This window comes from Saccostrea cucullata, unplaced genomic scaffold (genome assembly GCF_032062105.1).
Source record: "Saccostrea cucullata isolate Sc308-1 unplaced genomic scaffold, CSIRO_AGI_Scuc_v1 ctg11323, whole genome shotgun sequence".
NCBI lineage: Eukaryota > Metazoa > Mollusca > Bivalvia > Ostreida > Ostreidae > Saccostrea > Saccostrea cuccullata.
Genome location: NW_026937545.1, coordinates 36,590 through 59,736, shown reverse-complemented (window position 1 = coordinate 59,736; position 23,147 = coordinate 36,590). Strand labels below are relative to the sequence as shown.

Genomic DNA, 23,147 nt, shown 5'->3' with positions numbered 1-23,147 from the left:
ATAACTTCTGGCTTAAGTAGACAATTCTTTTTCACAGTAATTTTGTTGTTTATACATTAATTAACAAATTGTATCCATCCAAAATAGTTGCTGATGATCATCCTTCAAGGTTAGCTGAAAGAAATTTGTGCTAATATGACTCAACATGATCAGTTAGGTTAGGTAACCTTGTACATGTTGTATATAAAACTATAGTCATTGCATTTAAATCTTACAGAGAGAGAACAGTTTATAAGCGTACAGTAGCTTGTTGTTGTTGTACAGTGGTAAGGGCCTTTGCTCAGGAGTCTATGAGTTAAGAAGTTAAGAGTTAAGAAGTTGATCCTTATGTCATGTGTTTGAATTCCACTCTGGGAAACAAATATCTATATCTGTTTAAATACTTTGTGATTGAAGAAAATTTCTATTTGTTTTCAGTCTCTGTGATGACTCTTTGAAAGTTTTCCAATCTAAATTAACAATTTTTTTTCACAGTTAATTGGATATAAAAGGAATCGCTGTCTAGCTAGAAGTTGTAGACTATGCCAGGGCTTCTATTAACTAGACAATGATACCTGTAATACAGTTGACCAGTTGAAACCATGACTACATGTTATGCATTTACAAAAAATTTCAAAGTTATGATTAAGATAATAAGATTCAGTAAAAGCTATGCCCCATATGCATGAAGTTTAGCAATATGTGGATGCCATGTTCAATATGCATATTTGCAATCAATAAACATGCAGAGACCAAAAACAAAAAAAAAATCAAAATAATTCAAATGCTTAAAATTATTTTATTTTCACCGCATATGAAAATACAGTCACATAAGCATATCCTTTGCTTATTAAAAAAAAGTAGTTGTTTAACATTTAATACCATACCAAACTACAAGATAGTGCATATTTGACTATTTAGACTTTTATTTCATTGACAGTTCAATATACATGATATACCAGTCCGATGTGCCACTAAACTAGAATAAGCTACATGGTACTTTTTACTTTTTTACTTCTTAAAAACAGAATAGTAATCAAATCAAAATTATGACACATCTAGTGATTGCATGTACTAAAAACTTTTATAAAATATCAAACAATTTATCAAAAGAGCTTATACAAATTGAATAATACATTCAAAGGTACAAAAATCAAATGGTTTTCATCCATACTTTTACATTAAAGATGCACTACAATTAGTTAACTTGCAACTTAATGATAAATTGAACTTATTTAACAATTAATTTACATGCAAGTTTACACACATGTACTCATATCTGATTTTCTAGATGAATTATTTCACAATATCAAATTTGGTCTATAATAGTTTTTAATCTAGCTAGGAATTTCTCATTCTTACTTAAATGTCATGAAATAATTGAAGTATGCGAGCTACAAATTATATATTTAAAGATTGTACTAAAGTGTTTATTGTATTTATTATACATGACTGATGACCTAGTAAGACATACCAGTTAAGTCCAGATTTCAGCTCAAAGGCTTCAAGATTTCTAGTGGATCTTTCTCTCATCAATATTTTTCACTGAATATTTTCAGTTTTTTTTCAAGACACTGTCTTTTGTCAAGGTCTGTAAGCAGTATGATGCAATCCACGAACTCCTTGGGCAATTTTAGAATTTCTGAATTTCTCTCTTACCTGGAACAAATAAAAGTTTTAAAGTTCAAAATACATTAAACTTTAATACATGAAGAAAACTAATAAAAGTAATGATGATTGTAATAGAACTTTCAGACGTTAGGAAGCAACTTCATGTACCTAATTTAAAAAAATCAAAGATTGAAGTATTGAGAGTCACCTGTATTCTTAACAAGGGATATGTTTATTTGACAGACAGATGAATGAACAGACTGATCACTATGAAGCATCAAATCTTTTTGAAATAATTTTACTGTTGATATTATATAGGAACTAGAGTATTTTGAGGAATGTATAAGTAGCCTGCTATGTGGCTTCATTAAAGAGATAAATAAATCTAAGAGTGGCCAGATATTAATATAACATAAGCATGGAGCCTTGGAGGTTCATGCATTTGTCTGCAAGGAAAAAAGGACCAAACGGAAAAGACTGGGATAGAATCTGGCAATCAAATGAATAATTTAATTGAAATTATGAGAAATAAATATTTATCATTTTATTAATACACATGTAGGTGCTTCCAAAAATCCTCAGAAAGAAAGGGTTTCAAAGTATAGTATCATGAGCTCATAAAAATGTATAAATGCTAATTAAACTCTCTCAAAATTTGAAAGCCATAATTTAAAACAAACTGTACAGAATATGTTTTGTAAAGAAGGGCAAGTCAAGTAAATTGTAATAATAGCATATTCATTTTCAATGACAATCAGTGCATGAGCTAAATAAAAATGCGATTGACTTGGCGCTTTCCTCTTGATTAAATAACCAAATTTATCGGCAATATAATTTTGCGAAGTAGGTCAAAGGTCATGGGGTCATTAGCCATGGTGATTTACAAAAGCCCTAGTGCCAAGAAATATATTTGCAAAATGTCAAAACCATACCTCTTACAGTTCTGGAGATGTAAAGTGTGACAGACGGACAGACAGGCACCAAGTAAAGTTATCTCTAAGTGTTGTTCTGCTCTGAAAGTGACACAAAAATGAAAGTAAGTCAATTTTTGACCAATCATATAACTTCAGTGACAAAAAGTACTCTAGTTTAAGAGTTGTACATATATGTAAGTTTATTCTAATTATTTGAGAATATGTTGACACCATTGGTCTGATATAAGTAAACAAACAAAAGAAATAGCAATTTACTGACTGTAAAACATTGAACTCAAATTTTAATCAGTGAAACCAGAATGAAAATCTTATATATATATATATCAAAACTTCATAATTATAAGAAGGATATTGAGATAATAAACAGTATTCAATATCAAATCCATAAAACAATACAAAATAGGAGCAGAGAAAACAGACTTCTGAAACATCAGAGGTGGGATCATGTGCCATGGAGGAGTGAGCATCCCCTGCTGACCAGTCACACCGGCCGTGTGCTTAACGTCACGACCATCAAATAACGGAAACATCCGTCGTCAATTCAGTGTATAAATAACAACTAACAATTGGTATGAAAAACGTCAGTCAGCATTTGACTCGATGATAAATTGTATTTGCTGACAAGCCATAATATCAACCATAAAACTTACAAAATGATGACCTGGAACAAGACTGCTGATATTCTTGTTTCATTAACTTGTTTGTCAATAATTTACCTCCATTTAGAAATCGTTCGTATAGCATTTAAGAAACAGACAATTCGTTTAATGATTTTCAAAGTATCTTTGGAATTGGGTTTGACTAAAATGACGTCAAATGTGTAACCGGCGCACAGAGATGTTATATTAATTGTTTTGGATATGGTTTATATACACCAAAGACGGGAAAGAAGAGTACATAAGTGACATTACAAACTAGATTTTAATAAAGAAGTAATTTTAAATGTCTTGAGATTCAATGAGAGTTTCTCCTCTATACCAAAAATAGTATGTATACTAAGAATAAGAGAACAGTTATTTATATCAGGCAATGCAGTCACAATGAAAAGCTTTCTCGCTAGTTCATGCTCATTTTACTAATTCACACATCAGTGCATTAGCCAATCAAAGCATGTCAGATATGCAGATTTACATGCATACACATGTACTTGTCTTTATTCCATATATGCAAATATGGAAAATATGCAAAAAAAAAATATGGAAATGGTTACGAAGTTACAAATACTTATACTAGTTCCTGTTTAGTATATTGCAAAAGGAGGTATTTTGAGGTCTAAAGAAAAAATCATCTGCATAACCAGCTACTTGAACTGAAAAGTAGGCGAGTACCCGGTTACTAAAAATCATCCGATTTGACAGCACTAATCGTAGGTCAACTCATACTATAGCTAGTACATTTAACTAAAAGTGCTCCCTTGATATATTATACTTTAATTATTTTCTACAAACTTATTATACCCTGAAAAAAAAGAATAGAGAGTTTAAATGACCAGGACTACAAGTATAGAGATTAATCCCTACCTCAAAAACAGACTGCCATGGGCAGTCAGCAATTTCAAACTCTGATATGAGATGCTAAACATACTAATTGTCCAAAATTAACAATTTAATACTTAATGCATATATAATATATTAACATTCTTAAATTCATGATTCGTATATGTAGATTGAGACAGATGATAAAATAATTTCTAATTCTATATTTCATGATAATTTGGCTGTTGACTTGTGTGCTTGAATTGAAAGAACAAGTCAACGACCACTATCATTCAGAGTATATTTTGATTTTCACACATTAAGATACTTACACACATAGATACTTAAATTTACATAATATACAGTATGCATAAGGGAGACCAGATATATTATTACTGCATTAAGGAGACCAACTACTATCCACATGCAAATCAGCATTAACAACTTCAGATATATTTCAATACCCTAGTTAATTACATGCTTTAATTATTACATGAACCAAATTTATGAGGGACATTAAACAACAAAGAAACCAAAAAAAATGCATGTCAGTCTTTAGATTTATATAATACAGGGTGTCTGAAAAGAAAGGTAACATTTTACCATTTTGATTACTTCGCTAAATCTCGAGCTATTTCTGTGAATCGGATATCATTCGAAAGGGCTCAATGCGCCAAAAGCAGGTCAACCCAGGTCAAGTCGGAAAACTCTACAAAAATGTGAATAAGCTTCGAGAAATGCTCTCTAAAAGTCACAAAAAATCAATTAGATGTTCCTCCTCAGAGACTGGAATCCAAAATACTTGTGTTCATGACATATTTAGGAAGGATCTCAGACTTTTTCCATACAAAATTCAGATAATGCAGAGTTTGAGTATTTCAGATCAGGTTCAAAGACTTGATTTTTGCGTTGGGCAGCTGACGTTGCTGACAATTAAGCAGATGCATTTCAAAATGTTTGGTTTTCAGACAAATCACATTTCCTCCTCTCTGTACATATATATAAACAAAACATGAGATTCTAGGGAAATGAACAGCCTCATTGTTACACAGAGAGACCATTGCAAAGTGAAAAATTAACTGTTTGGTGTGCCATATCATTACATGGAGTGATTGGCCCTTACGTGTTTACAGACACTATTAATTCACAATGATACCTGTCAATTTTGAAAAACAAATTTGTTCCTGCGCTTCGAAAACGAACAGCAAATATGCAAAATGTATGATTCATGCAAGATGGTGCTACAGCACAAACATCATGTAATATTGAATTAGATTATCTCAATGAAATCTTTAGTGACAAGGTAATTTCCCAGCGATACCCAAAAGTGCAGGAGTGTGGACAATATTGGCCTGCACACAGTCCCTATTTGAACCCGTGCAAATGCTTTCTCTGGGGATACCTCGTCTTGCGTTTACAAACTAAAACCGGTGGACACAAGATGCTTTTGTCAAATATTAAACGAGACTTTAAGATCAGCAAAGAAATGTGTCAAAATGTTATTAATAATTTCAAAGTGCGAGTTAGGGAAGGGAAGCTGGTGAAAGGACGTCACTTAGAGAACGTCATTAATTATTGAAATGACGATTAGTACTATGTACATAAAATGCTGCAAAAATAATACAGTAAAACTCGGTTATAACGTAGTCGCTGGGACCTTTGAAATTACTTCGCTATATCCGTAATTTGTTATAAACGTATAAGAAATCCATTAAATTTTTATAGCTGGGGATCCAAAATGACTTTGCTATATCCGTGAATTCGCAATATCAGTGTTCGCACTAAACGAGTTTTACTGTATTCTTTGACATATTAATTAAATTAAGCTATCAGATTAAACTTACTTGCTTGCTTTATATGTGTACATATTTTGAAATAAATTCTTCTATATTAAAACTGCATTCTAAAAGTTTGAAAGTGTTACCTTTAATTATTTTCCGACACCCTGTACATGTATATCGTATGCATAAGGGAGACCAAATGTATTATTACCTATTATTATGCTTCCTGTCAGTTTGTCTCTATACAACCCATATCCTACTATTCTGACATAGTGGTCTTAGGATTTAAATAGCATAAGCATACTATGCCAAAATAGTGCATGGACTTCCTTACTGAATAAAATTCTTCAAAGCTCACGCCGGGAAACGAACTCACAACCGTAAGTTTGTCAGTCCGATGCCTTATCGATTATGCCACAGACACGATCACTGATTGGTGGCATTTAATTTAATATTTAAACTTAATTTATCCAATTGACACAATAAGGAGAAATAGACAAATATTATTTGAATAGTTTCCAACTAATTACATACAGACTGTTAGATGAACTGATGTCATGGAGTCATTAAAAGCTTTTTTATTTAACTCTTAATATAAGGATGTGAAAGAAAAATTTCAATGAGAATTGACGTATGCAAACAAATCAGTCGTAATAACAAAACAGAAAATAAAGATGAGTTGCTTTGGGACAGAAAATCCTGACTTATTTAGAGAAAATAATCTTATATCCTAAAAAAAACCTAAGCAACTTTAGCATGAAAATTTTGAATGAGTTCTTGCAAGTGCATCGTGTTAGCACCGATATTTTCAGGAAAAAGTCAAATTGCCACATAAATAATCATAACAGTCAGCATAATAATAACAATAGTGTTGCATTATGCATGATTGTACTATGCCTAAGCAGTAGGCAATGTTTGACACATAGTGCACTCACCTCTGGCTCGTGCACCATGTCTACTATTTAGGCATAGTACATACATAATGCAACACTATTATCTAAATGTAAGAGACCAATCCAAATGTAAGTCAATATTCAAAACTTGAGATTTTAATACTCTAGTAATTATATGTTTTGTTAAATAAACTAAATATAAGAGGTTCATTAAACAACAAACAAAAATACATGTTGATCTTTAAATTTGTATAATATACTGTATGCATAAGGGAGACCAAATGTATCATAACTGCATTAAGGAGACCAACTACTTTCTACATGTAAATCAGTATTCAAAACTTGAGATTTTATAATACCCTAGCAATTAATTTTCATGTTTTCCAAAATGTTTATCCCAACACGATAGTTCACTAATTTACTTTAAATTGTTTGTATTTAGATGACCTTCATCAATTTATCTCAGCCAGAATTAAAACAAAAAAAGCTTATCACACAAGTGGGCAAACACATGAACAGAAAGATGGATATGATGATTCCTATGTACATGTATACATGCATGCTTATAATCAAACAATACACACTGGTATCAAATTTCAATTCAATATATGCAACCTCTGTGAAGAAAATTTAGCAAAACTAGTGATGGACTACCAAACCTACCAACAACACAGCAGCAAAGCAATATGTCTTCCCTTTTTAGAAAGGGATGCAAGCATAATTATAAGTGTACTTTTAATTGAATTAAAAACAAAATTACCCTTTGTCAGAATATAGATAAGCAGGAAGGCTGTTTTTCCTCATTTTTTCCATGTTAAATTCAGACTGTTCTTCGAAAGAATCTGGCATACACCCCTGCAAGAGTAAACAAGGAAGATAATAAAGAGCTCCTAAATCAACTGCACATTTTTTTAAAAAGAGAACAGAGATAAGTTGTTTAAATAACCAGGACTACATATACAGAGATTAATCCCTACCTCAAAAACAGACTGCCATGGGCAGTCAGTAATTTCCTACTCTGATATGAGATGCTTAACATAACATTGCTTAAAGGCACAGATTTTAAGCAACGCCTTCAAAAATACCTGGTCTAGGTAGCCCTTTCAATCAAGTGCGTGAAAGTCCATCATTGGATGCTGGAACTTGATTGTAATTTACTTACTGGTCTCTGTGTATACCCTGCACACCTTGTTTGGGACTCGTGGTGACCCTCTAATTAACTTTTGATCCTTTGATTTTTACTGAACATGGTATACAGAAACTGTATTACTATGAAAATTTTATATTGATAATATATGAATTAAATATACCTTTAGTATTATAATATAATATGCTTTTAAAAAAATTAACCTTTAGCACATAAAACTTTTTTTGAAATTGAAATTTCGATATTAATTTTAATATGCTAAATGGTAAACCTAAAGTGGAGATATATTTCAATACCCTAGTTAATTACATGCTTTATTACATGAACTAAATCTAAGAAGGAATTAAACAACAAAGAAATAAATAAAAATACATTCCAGTCTTTAAATTTATATTGTATGCATAAGGGAGACCAAATGTAATTTTACTGAATTTAAGAGACCAACTTCAATCCACATGTAAATCAGTTTTCAAAACTTGAGTTTTTTGTATTCTTATGAAGTAGAATATATGCCAAATCTTATGCGTGAAAAGAAGAAAACACTTGCTGTGGCCTTCAACTCGATCTTCAGATATATCGACAACATGTTGACAATTAACATTGGTAGTTTCCATTCCTACTTCAATACGATATATTCAGGAGAGCTTGAGATAAAAGATACCACAGACTCTGGCACATCTGTTTCTTACTTGGATATTTTACTTGAAAAAGATGTAAATCACTGTTAATGGTAACCTAACAACCTAGTTATATGATAAACGTGACGACTTTTGTATCGTCAACTTCCCTTAAATATGCAGCAATATATCTTCATCACCTGCATACGGAGTGTATGTACAGTGAAAACTGTCTAATCCGACACCTGAATAATCCGATACACTGTGAATTTCGATGTTAAATTCTTTTCCATTTGAGTAATTTCCTTGTTTTAACACTGTGCAGTCTGACACTCTGTCTATTCCAACACAAAACTGCTCTCCCCGTGCATGTCGGATTAGACAGGTTTCACTATATCTCAGTTGATTCGATATGCAAGAGCATGCTCTACATACAAACAATTTCTAAAAAGAAGTAAATTATTGACAAGCAAGTTCAAGTTGATGAAACAGGAATATCAGCAGTCTTGTTTAAAGTCATCATTTTGTAAGTTCTATGGTTGATACAATGGACCTTGTCAGCAAATACAATTTAACATTGAGTCAAATGCTGACTTACGTTTTTCATACCAATTGTTAGTCCTTTTTTATACCGTATTTGGCCGAGTATAATACGCATTGATGTAAAATACGCACCCCCCTTTTTGAGTCTGAAACTGGGGAAAAAAACGCAGTTCGGATGTATTATACGCAACAGAAAAATTTACCAAGCGATGTTCTGAACTATGAAAATCACGGTAATTTGTTACGAAAATCGGCGCGAGGATTAGGTGTCAAAAATTTACTGAACACACTTTATTAAAAATACACACTTTATAACTTTCTCTTAATCCTGACATTCCGTATCGCGGCAATCTGGAGAAAATTATTTATTCATTTATTTCAACAAAGCACAAGATAATGTTGCTTAAAAGTATTAACAGGTTTTTTTAAAGAATAGTTACGGTGATTTTGAAATTATGCGTTGCCATATTCTTAGATGAAATAATTTTATTTCAACAAAGCAAGAGATATTGTCGAAAGTTTTATCAGTTGTCATATTTAATTTTGGTTCTAGATAATCATGCTTAAAATTATCTTACAAGTTACAATATTTTAACAAGAAACGAAATTGAAACATCAAAGTATTTATTTCTTTAAGAAGACTACGATTTTCCTCTTCAGAATCTTCGCGGATATCTTATTTTCTAAATGATACCACTTTTATTAAAAGTTTTAGCATAATTTAGATTTCATTTCTCAACTCTCAATTATTTAAACAAGAGGCCGATAAGTATAAGATAAGGTAAAATTACATTTAACAAGTGTTTAATTGTTTAAGTGCCGTAATCAACACATGTTCACCATGCTCACACATACGAAAAGTCATAAACCGACCCCCAATTTTTAACAAAGAAAATAATCACAGCAATTAACATGGCAGTAAATAATCAGTGCTCTAACTGTAAAAACATTGCTTTGGAGTCGGTAGACAATTAATTGCCCCGAGGGGTGTTGATAGGTAATTAACATTTGACCAGCGCACGTGTGTCACAACATTGGCTTCCTTTCATTGGAACGTATGGAGGGGTGTTAATATTGTTGCAGATTATCACTGAGTTATTTTAAACCTAAAATTAATATTAATTTTATTGTATTTCATCAAAAAATGATTTATTACTTTGTCTGGCAGATAAGGTGCATGTGCACTATCATTCCGGAAGCACGTGACATAGCTATGAGTGAACGTCTAAAAATAACATCGGTAATGGCGGCCTCCTCGGAGACAATCAACATGCAGCTCAAATTACTTTTAACTTACTTTTTCAAGTTATTTGGGCATAAAAAGATTATGAAAGTGACATTTTTAAGAAGCATACCTTCAAACAATAACTTTCCGAAGTTTAAAATATGGCAATTAACAAAAGAAATTGCATATGTCTCTAGGTAATTCTACGGTATGTACGTATGATAGCCGTGTTTCACCTGAAAGAAAAACTTGTCAAAATCCCATTGTGATGTAAAATACGCATCCCTTTCTCACAGAAATTTATTTTAGGAAAAAAGTGCGTATTGTATTCCCCTAATTACGGTACATTGAATTGTTGACGAATTTTCCGTTATTTCCCGATTATGACAAGGAGTACACGGCGGGTATGACTAGTCAGCAGGGGATGCTCATTCCTCCATGGCACCTGATCTCACCTCTGATGTTTCGTCGGTCCGTGTTTGCTCTGCTCCTATTTAATGTTGTTTATGGACTTCAATATTGAATACTGTTCGTTATCTCCATATCCTTATTTTATTACTCTAGTAAGTTTTACACTGTATGCTTTGTTAAATAGACTAAATATAAGAGGGACATTAAACAGGTCGAGGAAACTACCTTATATGAATATTGTGGCGATTGCGCACAGAGGTTCTCACAGCAAACAATGGTGAATGAGCCGAAAAGCATGATGGTCTACTACATGTTTATTTTTACTAAAAAACACATGGGTCAGGGAAATTTAGGATGCGATTTCAAACGACTACAGGAAAGTCAGCAAACAATTTTTTTGAAATGTGTTATGAAAAATACGTAGATTGGGTACTAATTAAGATTCTTCATGGTGACATTAACAAAATAAAGTAAGTTTTCCTTGTTAAATAGTACCTTGAAATACCCCTCTACTGCTCACAAAGTTTGCACATTGATAAGTTTTTTAACTTGATAATCATTAATTTGCTATGTTACTGGTTAAATTTATTCAGTTGTTGCTCAGTTATTTGTAACTAGAAATTAAAATTCGCATTTTATAAAGAAAAAAAAAGAATATCTTAAGTTGCATTTTTTTATTATTTACCTGTAAGTTATATAAACCCTCATGCACACTGATCACAGAACGTGAGTAGCATATATTTTGAAGTTGTATACGTTGGAAACATTGACAATACGTAAGCACACCTCAGAGTTGATTGTTTTTGGACCAAGTAATAGTCACGTAAAATGACTTTTCACTGACAGCATAACACAGGGAAAGCTGTCAACAAACGGACTTTTAAAATGGAGTGGAGAAAACCCTAATTTTTACCATTGTAAATCATTTGTATATAAATGTGAGCATGTAATTAGTAGATAATGATATTCATATTGTATTAAGTGTGTAAAATGCTTGGGAAAATGCATCACGTTTTTCCAAGAGCAATTTAAAAAACTGGCCTTTTAGAAACACACATGTAATATTTTTTTAGTAAACCATAATGCAACTCATTGAGCTGATTGGTCGATTTGTCAGTCACGTTGGTTCCTCACTAAACATGTAAATTTATTCCAACTTCACAGAAAATAGTTTCCTCGACCTGTTAAACAACTAGCAAAAATACATGTTGATCTTTAAATTTATATAATATACTGTATGCATAAGGGAGACCAATTGTATTATAACTGCATTAAGGAGACCAACTACTATCTACATGTAAATCACTTTATCAGTATTCAAAACTTGAGATTTTAATACCCTAGTAAGTTATATGTTTGTTAAATGAACTAAATCTAACAAGAACATTAAACTTCCCGTGAGGATCAGGGTTAGAATAGGTCCTCAGTACCCCCTTGCTTGTTGTAAAAGTTGACTAAATGGGGCGGTCCTTCGGATGAGACCGTATAAACCGAGGCCCCATGTCACAGCAGGTGTGGCACGATAAAGATCCCTCCCTGCTCAATGGCCCTGAGTGCCAAGCATAGGCCCAAATTTGCAGCCCTTCACCGGCAATGGTGACGTCTCCATATCAGTGAAATATTCTGGAGAGGGACGTTAAACAGTATACAATCAATCAATAAACAACAAATAAAAATACATGTAGATCTTTCAATTTATATAATATAATGTGTGCATAGGGAGACCAAATGTATTATAACTGCATTAAGGAGACCAACTACTATCTACATGTAAATCAGCATTCAAAACTTGAGATTTTATAATACCCTAGTAATAAAGCTACATCTTTTCCAAAATGTCCATCCTAATACAATAGTAATTTACTTTAAATTATTTGTATTCAGATGACCTTAATCAATTTATCTCAGCCATAATTAGAACAAAAAAGCTAATCATACAAGTGGGCAAACACATAAACAAAGAGATGGACATGATGATACCTATGCATATATTAACCCATGCTTATAATCAAACAATATAAAAAGTGATCAAAAAGTTTGCGAACTAATTGAATAACTTCCATAAAAGAAACAATATATTTTGTTTCAATGTCGATTATATTTTAAATTATTCCTCTTTGATTTTAATGCACATCAACCACCTGTTACACATGCACGAATCACATGATATTGGTGGTCACGTGACCCCCTCTGTAGCGTTCTGTCACAAAAATTGAAAGATTTTTCTGAGTTTTATATTTCTTTCCATGTGAGTAAATTTTTATAACAATAACAGTTAATTTGTTAGAAATGGTCAAACCTTGGCAACAGAATGGGTGGATAAGAATATCCTTTCAAAAAATAAGCATGGCGACCATTAAAACACAAATCTTCTGTCTCTGGAGACCTTTATTCAAGGTGAATAGAGAATGGGTGCCTCCTTTTTATCATATCTAATATGTTTAAAATGTAAAGTAAACGATTCTTAGGTATTTAAAAATTATATTATTCTTCAAATATTCAACTATTTTTCAAAGTGTAAATTGGAGGTCTTTGATAGCAAAATGCTTAATTAAAATCACATATCTTTTCAAACTTGCTTTGACTGGACAAGATCACGAGTATCATTTTTAACCTTCTGCCTTCCTTCACTTAAACGATCAATCCAATCATTAATCAAATTCATAGAACCCAATTTATCTTAATAAGCTGTGTACAAATTATCATATGATACTGCAGAGGGATTTCTAAGATATACAATAAATTGTACAGTCGTTTGTTGAACGAGTTCGACTAAGACAACCATTAATCGTCACAAGTGACCTATATAGTGACGTTATTTGCACATTGTGACGTCACAAACAAGGAGAAAAACTTTTTTCAGCATATGCTATTTATAGACCTTGTGTATGGCTATGTGTGTAAGAATTTTCATTCTAATCTGAATTGTGGTTTTGTAGATATAGAGATAGTTCGCGAACTTTTTGATCACCCCTTGTACACCAGTACCAAATTTCAATTCAATATGTGCAACCTCTGCGAAGAAAATGAACTAGTGGTGGACTACAAAACCGACCGACAGACAGCATCAAAGCAATATGCCCTCCCTTTCTATGAAGGGGTGGGGGAGCATAATCATATGTGCACTTCTAATTGAATTAAACAAAATTACCCTTTGTCAGAATATAGATTTGTAAGCAGGAAGGCTGTTTTTCCTCATTTATTCCATGTTAGATTCAGACTGTTCTTCAAAACATTCTGGCATACACCCCTGTAAAAGTAAACAGTGCATGTAATAAAGAGCTTCTAAGTCAACTGCATAAATTTTTTTTTTAAAAGATCCACTCTAATATAATGTAATTTACATTTCAGTAGAATGATCAAGAAATCAATTGTAAGCTTTGCCAAGCTATTGGTCAAGAGCTGAGGCCTTAAAATGCATGTAAATCTAGTGCGTCTGTCTTTGTATCTGATTCTAAGGAGACGTAATATGCATGTACAGTAAATCTTGTTCTGCTATCTTTGTGTTTGATGCCAGTGGCCTTGTTTAATTTTAACCTGCTAGTGTACATTTTAAACATCTAAACTTTTAATTTTATTTAACTATGAAATGAAAATATAAGTAAATGTGGGATAAATTCTGCATCATCAGTTTGCCTATCACGCAAATTATCCCACGTTCCCAACCCTCATTGATGCCCTGGCATACTCTACTAACTAGACTGTGATTCCTTAAATAAATCAATACATTACACCAATTGACCAGGTCAATAAAAAATCTGCAAATTGAAAAAATATAAAATAAAAGCCGCCCGCCCGCCTCGATTTTTAAAAAAAATTTGGATGAGAATCTAGCAATTTATTTATCATGGCCTAACTTAAAATTTTTTTTTTCAAAATTCATTATTTATAGTGTTATTCTGTTATCAAAATAAAAAAAACTATACTGCATATACTGGCTTTTAATGTGGACTGGTGTATTTTTTCAGGTTATTTCAAGTTTTGAAGGGATTTGGTATTTACCTGCTTATAAGGTGGTGCAACTTTTTGACAGAATACATTGACCATTTCAGATCAATGCTCTGATGTTTAACTTGGATTGGAAATACTAACCTTTTTATGATTTGCTTATAAGTTTGATATAGAGTTCTGGACCAGAATTTAAATCCCTTCAAAATACTTATAAGCATGATCATAAGTGAGTATATACATTAACTGCTTTATACATGCATTAGGTGGACCAAATGCATTTTTGCAATATTACAAAAGACCATTGCAGCAAATGAAATCAATGTATGAATTGTATTCAAAACTATAGGTGTACTAATTGTCTAAAGTATATAGCATGACTACATACACAAAGACTTTAACTTACAGGATATTTACATATACCCACATGCCTAAATGTAACAACATGTAGTTTCAAAATTAATAATTTCAAATAAGTTTAAATTAAAGGGTTTAAAAAAATTTAAAAATAAGTCAAAATATTTTTGCTTTCTAAATATGGATGAGAAATGTCTACATGTAAATCAATCTAATCAAAATTATATGTTCCGAATCTGCTACCGCTTCTCAAACATCTAACAACATCTCATTCAGTCACGTCAGAGTGACCTTTCGATTATGAATGCACATAAAAAATTTGACCAATCAGATTCAAGCTTCAGTAAACAATTCTAAAATTAGTTCCACAGCTATATATCATAATTGATACTGTCTTACGTTAAATTCAAGTTATTTCAATATGAATTCAATGTATATTTCACCAGTCTAGCATCCTTAAGTGAATAACGCAAATGAAAAAGCACAAACTATACAAGATATCCCGCATGTCACATTCATAAATAGCACAGCTTATGCAATGCATATTTTGTTTACTACGAAACTCCTCGGGCATTTAACATGTTTAGGTTTGGCAGTGTAAAGAGGAAACCTATTTGAACTATAAGCCAAGATTTCAGAGGCAACGATTTCATTGGATAATGATTTATCGAAAGGTTGCTCTGATGTAATCCAGAATGGAATGTTGTTAGAGCGGATTCGGAACATCTAATTTTAATAAGATTGCATATAAATATGGATAATAATTTTTCTTTCTTAACACATTCACATGATGCATAGGATATAAAACTATTTTTCTGAGTCAGAAAATAACAACATATTGAAAATATGAACCTATTTCCAGTAAATGTTATTTATTCAACGTGTAAGATAAATGTACTTAATATTTAAACAAGAAATAAAAACAAAAAAATTAATATGAGTTGCAAAACAATTATTTCTTTGTAGAATTCTTGCATATTGATTTTTATGACTTTTTGATAGACTTGTTAAAGAACACAATTAGACGCATTGTAACATTATCACATTATAAAATATTGATGGTTTTTGCTCAACACACAGCCCTAACAAAAATGATATACAAAAAAAATGTACAAGGATTCTGACATTTGATTGAACTAACACAGGACTTCACGTACCTATCAATTATACCGAAATTTTCATTAAATAAAAAAATACGTAATAAGTATCAAAATAACACAAGGAGTGCAACGCATTCTAGGTCACCTGGGAACCCCTCGCTTAATATCAAGGCTGTTGCACAATTAATCTTCAATCAAAAATTATAAAACACAAACCAATCTTTTTGGTAGGGACCATTCTTTATGGCTCTTAATGCATGATTTCAAATGCATGTTTTACAGCAGCAGCGGTGACATTTCTCCACAACTTCGCTCAAATATCCGTTGTCCGCGACGCCATGACGTGACGTCACGGGCGCATCCATTTACCCCAAGAGGAACAAAACTGCTTGAAATGCTAATCTAGACGATTGAGGTTGTATGCAAAAAGAAACCAGAGACAAGTACTTGTACTCGTTTCTAAATAATATCGTAATCTCTAGTTAATCGTGTATGATTGTTTATTTTTTTTTCCTTTTGGGTAAGTGGACCACCCATGATGTCACGTAGGGCTGGGCAATAATATCGATATTTCAATATATTGCAATACAATGACAAAAAATATCGTATCGCAATACGATTTTGTAATATCGATATATTGGCAATATGCTTAGATTAAGGAATTTTGTCATTAAATATAAAAATGAACCTATAAAAGTTTGTTATTAAACCAAACAGTAATACAGAAGTTGTTTGTGGGAACATTTTAGAGCATAACTTAAATGAATTCAACAAGATTTTTTTCTGTGTTGGTTACTTATCAAAGTTATGTACATTCTGCATGTAAATCAAAGTAAATATAGTAAGAAAGTGCCATTTTTATTACATTAAAAATATTGCAATACATATTGCAATACAGTTAAAAATATCACAATATATCGCAATACGAAATTTCAGGCCAATACCCAGCCCTAATGTCACGTCATGGCGTCGCCGACAACTGTTGCACTCCTTGTGTTATTATTATAGGTATTACGTATTTTTTTTTATTTACCGAAAATTTTGGCAAAATTGATAGGTACGCGAACTCCTGTGATCATAAACTGCACTTTCATTTTCAAACTGTTGTTAGGTTACTGGTATGACTACGTTGTTTGTTCATTCTTGTTCATACAATTTATAAAAGAGTATATTAGCAAAAGTAATTATCAATTTACCTTTCTTGGAACAAAAACATGTTGACCCTGGAGTTAAGATTTCCTCTTTTTCCACTGGGGTCCACAAAATTCTATCATAGACCCTGCAAATAGACATTAGGTATTTAATGGAAATAAAAAAAAATGGAATTAAGATCCATATATTTCTAACATGTCTATTGTCTAATGACTGACATAATGCAAATTCAAAGTAAAATAATAATATATATGTTTTAATTATAACTTAAGCAGACCAATTGCATGATAACATCCTTCAGGAGACCAACTTTAATCAACGTTTGAGAACTATTTGCGAGAACAATAAATTTGTTTATTATACCTCTGTAAATTTGTTCAGTATAAAAACATGACGAATAAACATGCTATCTTTTCCAAACAGCCCCTACTGTGAAATAGTTTTTGTGCTATCTGCCCATGGTGAAACAGTCATCAAACTATTCACCGGCAGCATTCTGTTTCCCTCGTTTTTCATCTCGGAAAACTTCTGGTTTTATACGGATTGTGACGCGTATATATATTATGACGTAACAAAAGTTAAGTCAGCATAGGTATAATATGGAATATCATAATTGTGGACTCCCAAAAGTTAACAAAAGTTAAGTCAGCATTGGTATAACAAAAAACCTATTTACTGGCTATGAGGACAATAGCAAGTTTATTGTCCCCCTCGACAGCAAACTATTTCCATGATTTCCCGAGGTGAAAGTGCTGTCTTGGGGAACGATAAACTTGCTATTGTTCTCATAGCCAGTAAATAGGTGTATGATATTTTACAGCATTAAATATGAATATCATTTGACATTTGATGAAAGTAAAGTGAAAAATTGGAATTACACTTTTTATGTTTAAGTTTTAAGTACCGCGATATAATGAGACACCAGTAAACATGTATTGTCTACTGATAGTCCGAAATTTCTAAATAAAAAGAGATCGCTATAAATCTATATAACAGTAAAGTTACTTAAGGAATCAATGTCTAGTTTTGAGGGTATGCCAGGGCATCAACAATAGTGGGAAACATGAGATAATTTGCATAACGGGCGAAGCCTTTTATGCTTAAATTATCCCAGGTTTCCCACTATTGTTGATGTCCCTGGCATACTCACTAAACTAGACAGTGATTCTTATATTTCCATTTTTACTTGAAAAAACCATCTTAAAATAAATCGAAATACCGTCTTATTGAGTAGATTTGAAATGCACAAAAAAACCATCAAATTTTACTATTAAAATATAGTCCCAAAAAAAACACGAAACAAATTTATTGATAATTTAGTTACTGTCGTGAAATATAAACATTTATAGAATAAACAACAAAAGAATTTTAAATTATGATCAAAGTAATCTTGTTAACTTTAATTATATATGTGACCTAGATTTAGGTTGTGGCAAGCACGAACATATATAGGCACTATGTCACTTCTCCGCCGCCATATTGAATGGAATATTGCAGTTGATGAAACGGGGGTTGGTCAGCATGGTCAGGAAACCGATTTGTATGGGTGTTAAAATAACATTATTTATTTTGTTTGTTGAAAAGAAATATCATATCAAATTATTTAGTTCAACAATTTAACAAAACATCTATTTTTTCTTTAGTATATTTATACACCAGTGATATACATGCAGGTTGACACCTGACATTTCAGTAAAAGAGATTATACATACCACAGGGTATTACCATGAAATTAACAAGATTCACTTTTGTAGTGTTTATCACAGAGAAAACAATTGGAAATGGAAATATATATGGTAAACTAACATAAAACAAGATTACGAGAATTATGTTTACAAGGTCTGTAGGTAATGTAAACAGGTAACATTTCATGTAAACACACGCTGGCTGGTGGCAGAGTCACTGCAAATACATGAGCCATATTCATGATATTAGGCCTAACCAACTTAGGCCTATGAAATTTAAAATGTAGTCTCCTAAATATTCATCTGCACACAGAGTATTCCATAAAGATAATAATTTAAAAAGTGTCAATATAAAATAAACAAACCTCAAAGTTGTTTCGAGGCTCTTCGTTCTTCCCTGCAATCCAACATTCTGGTTCTCTGTCACTGAAAATACAGGAAACAAGGCTAGGTTATTCACTCGTGCACAGATTTGTTGACTTAATTTTTAAAGTACGAAATAAACTTATTGTAGAAGTTCGGGCTTTACGGACCGTGGATATCGGCCTGGATAGCTCAGTGGTTAGAGCACCTGACTAGTAATACAGGGGTCCCGGGTTCGATTCCCGGTCCAGCCATATGTTTTCTTCGTGCATTTCTCCTTTCCTACTACATTTGGTGGCCAGTGTGGGGGGCCTTGTTCAGGTTACAGTGTATGTGTAAATTAGTAATTCCTGACAGGGCCCTAGAACTTGTGTCTTCGACCTGTTTAAGGAGGGAGGAATGTAGAAGTTCGGGCTTTACGGACCGTGGATATCGGCCTGGATAGCTCAGTGGTTAGAGCACCTGACTAGTAATACAGGGGTCCCGGGTTCGATTCCCGGTCCAGCCATATGTTTTCTTCGTGCATTTCTCCTTTCCTACTACACTTATAAACACATAAAAAAGAAGCAATTATGCTCAGATATTAAAGAAGAACACGATAACCTACATAAAATGAATGCACACGAATCACAATTTATCAATCAATGTTGACAAAACACGTGTGGGAAAAGTCGGGTGAAATCAACCGACATAAAAACAAAAACAAACGGTAGATCCGTGTCCGGGCGATTCCAGATGTCGTGAGACGATTAAAACAATACTATCTCCAAGAAGTAACAGTATTTATTACCCACAAACCTGGTTACACACAACAAAGAAGGACCGGAGAGGAGTCTGGCACAACATCAACATGTGTTTAGTGGATGTAGTTATAAAAACTTGGCACTTCGAGCCCGATGATATTTATAGAAAAAGGGTACTTGTACCACAACAAAATAAAATAAAATAAGAAATTAATAATTTTGAATTGTTTTTAAAATAACCATAAATGGTTGTAATTTAATTCTATATCCATTAAAAAATGCATATAATACAAAAATGTACGTCCAAACAATTTATTGTTTCACTCCCTGTCACATCTTCAGAAAGGGGCACCCCGCAAGCATATGCCTAAACTGATGTAGGAATAAATTTTAGATAAAGGGGGGGGGGGGGCAAACCCAAACATTTTCAGTTTCATTTCGTGGGGAATGGGGGGGGGGGGGATGGGTTAAACCTCAAACGATTGTCACTGAATTGCTGAAAATAATGCAGGGAACTACATGCTATAGGCTGAGAAAATGATTTGTTGATTGGATAAAAATACTTAACAAATCACTATATATTCAAAATATCATAATGCTATGAAAAAATGAATTTCTAACACCTTGAAATATAAACTTTTCGTGTACAGTGTAGGAGTGGAGAGTATAGGCCTGCCCAATACGTAGGGGGGGGGGGGGGGGGGTTACATGTAGTACAACCAAACACCACATTATCAGTTTCAGGTTGAACGAGGCTACCAACAAAAAAAAATTGTTGATAAGCAAATGAAAAAAAAAGATCACGAGGCAAAATAAAAATAGAATCATTTAAGACTAGGAGGTAACTTATTACATAAAGCTTGAATAGGTGCTTCAGCCTGAGAGTGACTGCTTTTTTCTACAGAACATTCGGCTTTATTTTTAAATTTTGTTTGTGGACTTGCTTAATTTAAAATAATGAAATAATATGACATCATTTAACTTTATTTCGAATTTCCTTCAGGTTCAAATACAGAACCATACTTTAATTAAAATCTTACTTTCATTATTCAAAATTTAATTACCCCACCCCCCTTTCCAAAAAAGAAATCAATGCTCTTCTTGTGTATTTTAAAATGCAACTTATTACTATATTATTTAAGTTACTTACCGCAATACAACTCTTTCACAACATTCATGGTGTTCAAAGGTCATTCTCTGAAAACTGAAGAGGCATTCCGATGGTATTCGGAACAAATGAAGGAAAGCACTTGCTAAGAATTCAGAACTTGATGCATAAATTTAGAATATTTTTCATCTTTAGTTTTTTAACATAAAAAATGGAAAAATAAGTGGTAGAAACACTCATTTAAAATAATTTAATGCGGAAAAAATTATATATGCAAGATTTTTTGTTAAATTGCACGTTTTCCGTGGTCTCCACAATGCTGAAAAAATATCCTTTGAAATCTATACACAGGTAATACATTCTTTTCTTTTTCAGGTAATATGATAGAAATTTGACAACTTTTTAATGTTAAATCGCAGACAAAAACATCACTTTTATCTAATGGAAGACTGTTTATATACCAAAAACACGACATTTGCAATACTCATGAGGTCAAAATATTAGGGAGACCAAAAAAGGTCGCCTTAATCCAGCGGTCTCCCTAAGCCAGATAATATATCTTCCGTGGTCTCCCTAAGCAATATTTCATATATATATATATATATATATATATATATATATATATATATATATATATATATATTTGCAAATGCATACATTTGTTTGGATTTCTTTTTAATCTGATGGGTCGACTCCAAAGTAACAATGACAACTCTAATTGCCAGAAAAGCAAGATGGAGTTCTTACGTATGTATCTACGAGGGCTGTTCAATAAATAATGTCCTGAACTGTATAACATACAATACAGATATCATATGACATTAAACTTGACTTTCTCTCATTATTGAATCTTTACTGAATTTATAACAGTTTATGTGACAACTTTTTATCACAAAGTGTCATCGTGAGAAGCTCGGAAACAAGGGCTATTCGAGACACTGCATTATAAATGAATGGTAAAGAATCAGTAAACTAGAGTGAAAATAAAGGCTACATTAAAGCTGCTGTAAAACTTGTTAAAAATCCCAAAGAAATGTTCACTGAAATATGTGTCATTTACAGCAACCGATGCCTGTTTTATAGACAAATGAGCAGGTGGATTTCAATGATAAAAAATTATATATAATGGGCATCAAAAATAGGTACCCTTCTTGCCAACAAAAATTATAACAACTTATGTATTGTTTGCCAGATTTCAACAAATAATATTTGATCATGTATGATTGACTTTAAGACACATGGCAAATTTGATAGACCATATCGGGAGTAATTCACACTGTTTTTAAGAAACGTTTAACAGTAAAAAAGCTTGGAACTCAAAGGTCATCCTATATTTTGAAAAATGAGTGAAAACGACAGCGTGTACCAAAGTCTTAACAATTATTTTAAAATATCAGTAATTGTAGTTATCCACGTTTGTTTTATATTTTAACATATATTGGAACATGAACCCATTGCTTAAAATCATCAAAACAAAATTTACAATAAGATGTACTTGATAAAAACTGCGAAGGTCTCACAAAAGCAAAGGTATGCAAGAGCACAAAGACAGATTTATATGCAATTTTCTTAAATATTAGTGGTATTTTGTTCAAATTCGTATTCGGGGAGACAGTTTAATATCTGGTGGAGTCTAGAAAGCATTTTTTTCGCAAAAAGATCGAAAGGTTTATTAGAGCAAGGAACCAAAATCAGGAATCCACTACATTGAATTTCTTCATGACAACGTCCAAACCCGCATGCCCTGAAGAGTAAAGGGGTTTTCGACATAAACAGAAAGTTAATGTTTTTTCACATTAACAATATTTGCCAGATCTTTGAACTTTTGACTTGTTTCTATTTCCAAACTTGAAAAAAAAACACCTTTTAGAAGGAAAAAACAAGTCCAGAAAATCATTGGATCTGCCATTTTCCAGTATACTAAGGGTCATACCCAAAAATGAGTTCTAAAAACAATCAGAAATTGGATAAAAAATGAAACAGACATGTGTTTGAATTAAAAGAGATTAATAGGTAAAATCATGAAGACTAAATCATTGAAAAGCGTCGTTTGCTTCTTTCTGAGCACCGAGGA

General features: G+C 32.3%; 1 long non-coding RNA gene across 6 annotated transcripts; it reads right to left on the bottom strand.

Moving 5' to 3' along the window:
- Positions 1-762: 762 nt before the first annotated feature.
- On the bottom strand, positions 763-21,389 carry LOC134248356 (uncharacterized). 6 transcript variants are annotated; one of them, XR_009988035.1, is made up of 7 exons: positions 21,116-21,389; positions 19,225-19,285; positions 17,219-17,301; positions 13,769-13,867; positions 7,435-7,529; positions 2,523-2,603; positions 763-1,638 (listed from the first exon to the last, which is right to left on the bottom strand). It is a non-coding gene; the product is annotated as an uncharacterized LOC134248356 (long non-coding RNA). The 6 variants fall into 6 exon arrangements; XR_009988031.1 differs by lacking the exon at positions 21,116-21,389 and adding an exon at positions 19,830-21,086; XR_009988032.1 differs by lacking the exon at positions 21,116-21,389 and adding an exon at positions 19,913-21,086.
- Between the last annotated feature and the right edge of the window lie 1,758 nt (positions 21,390-23,147).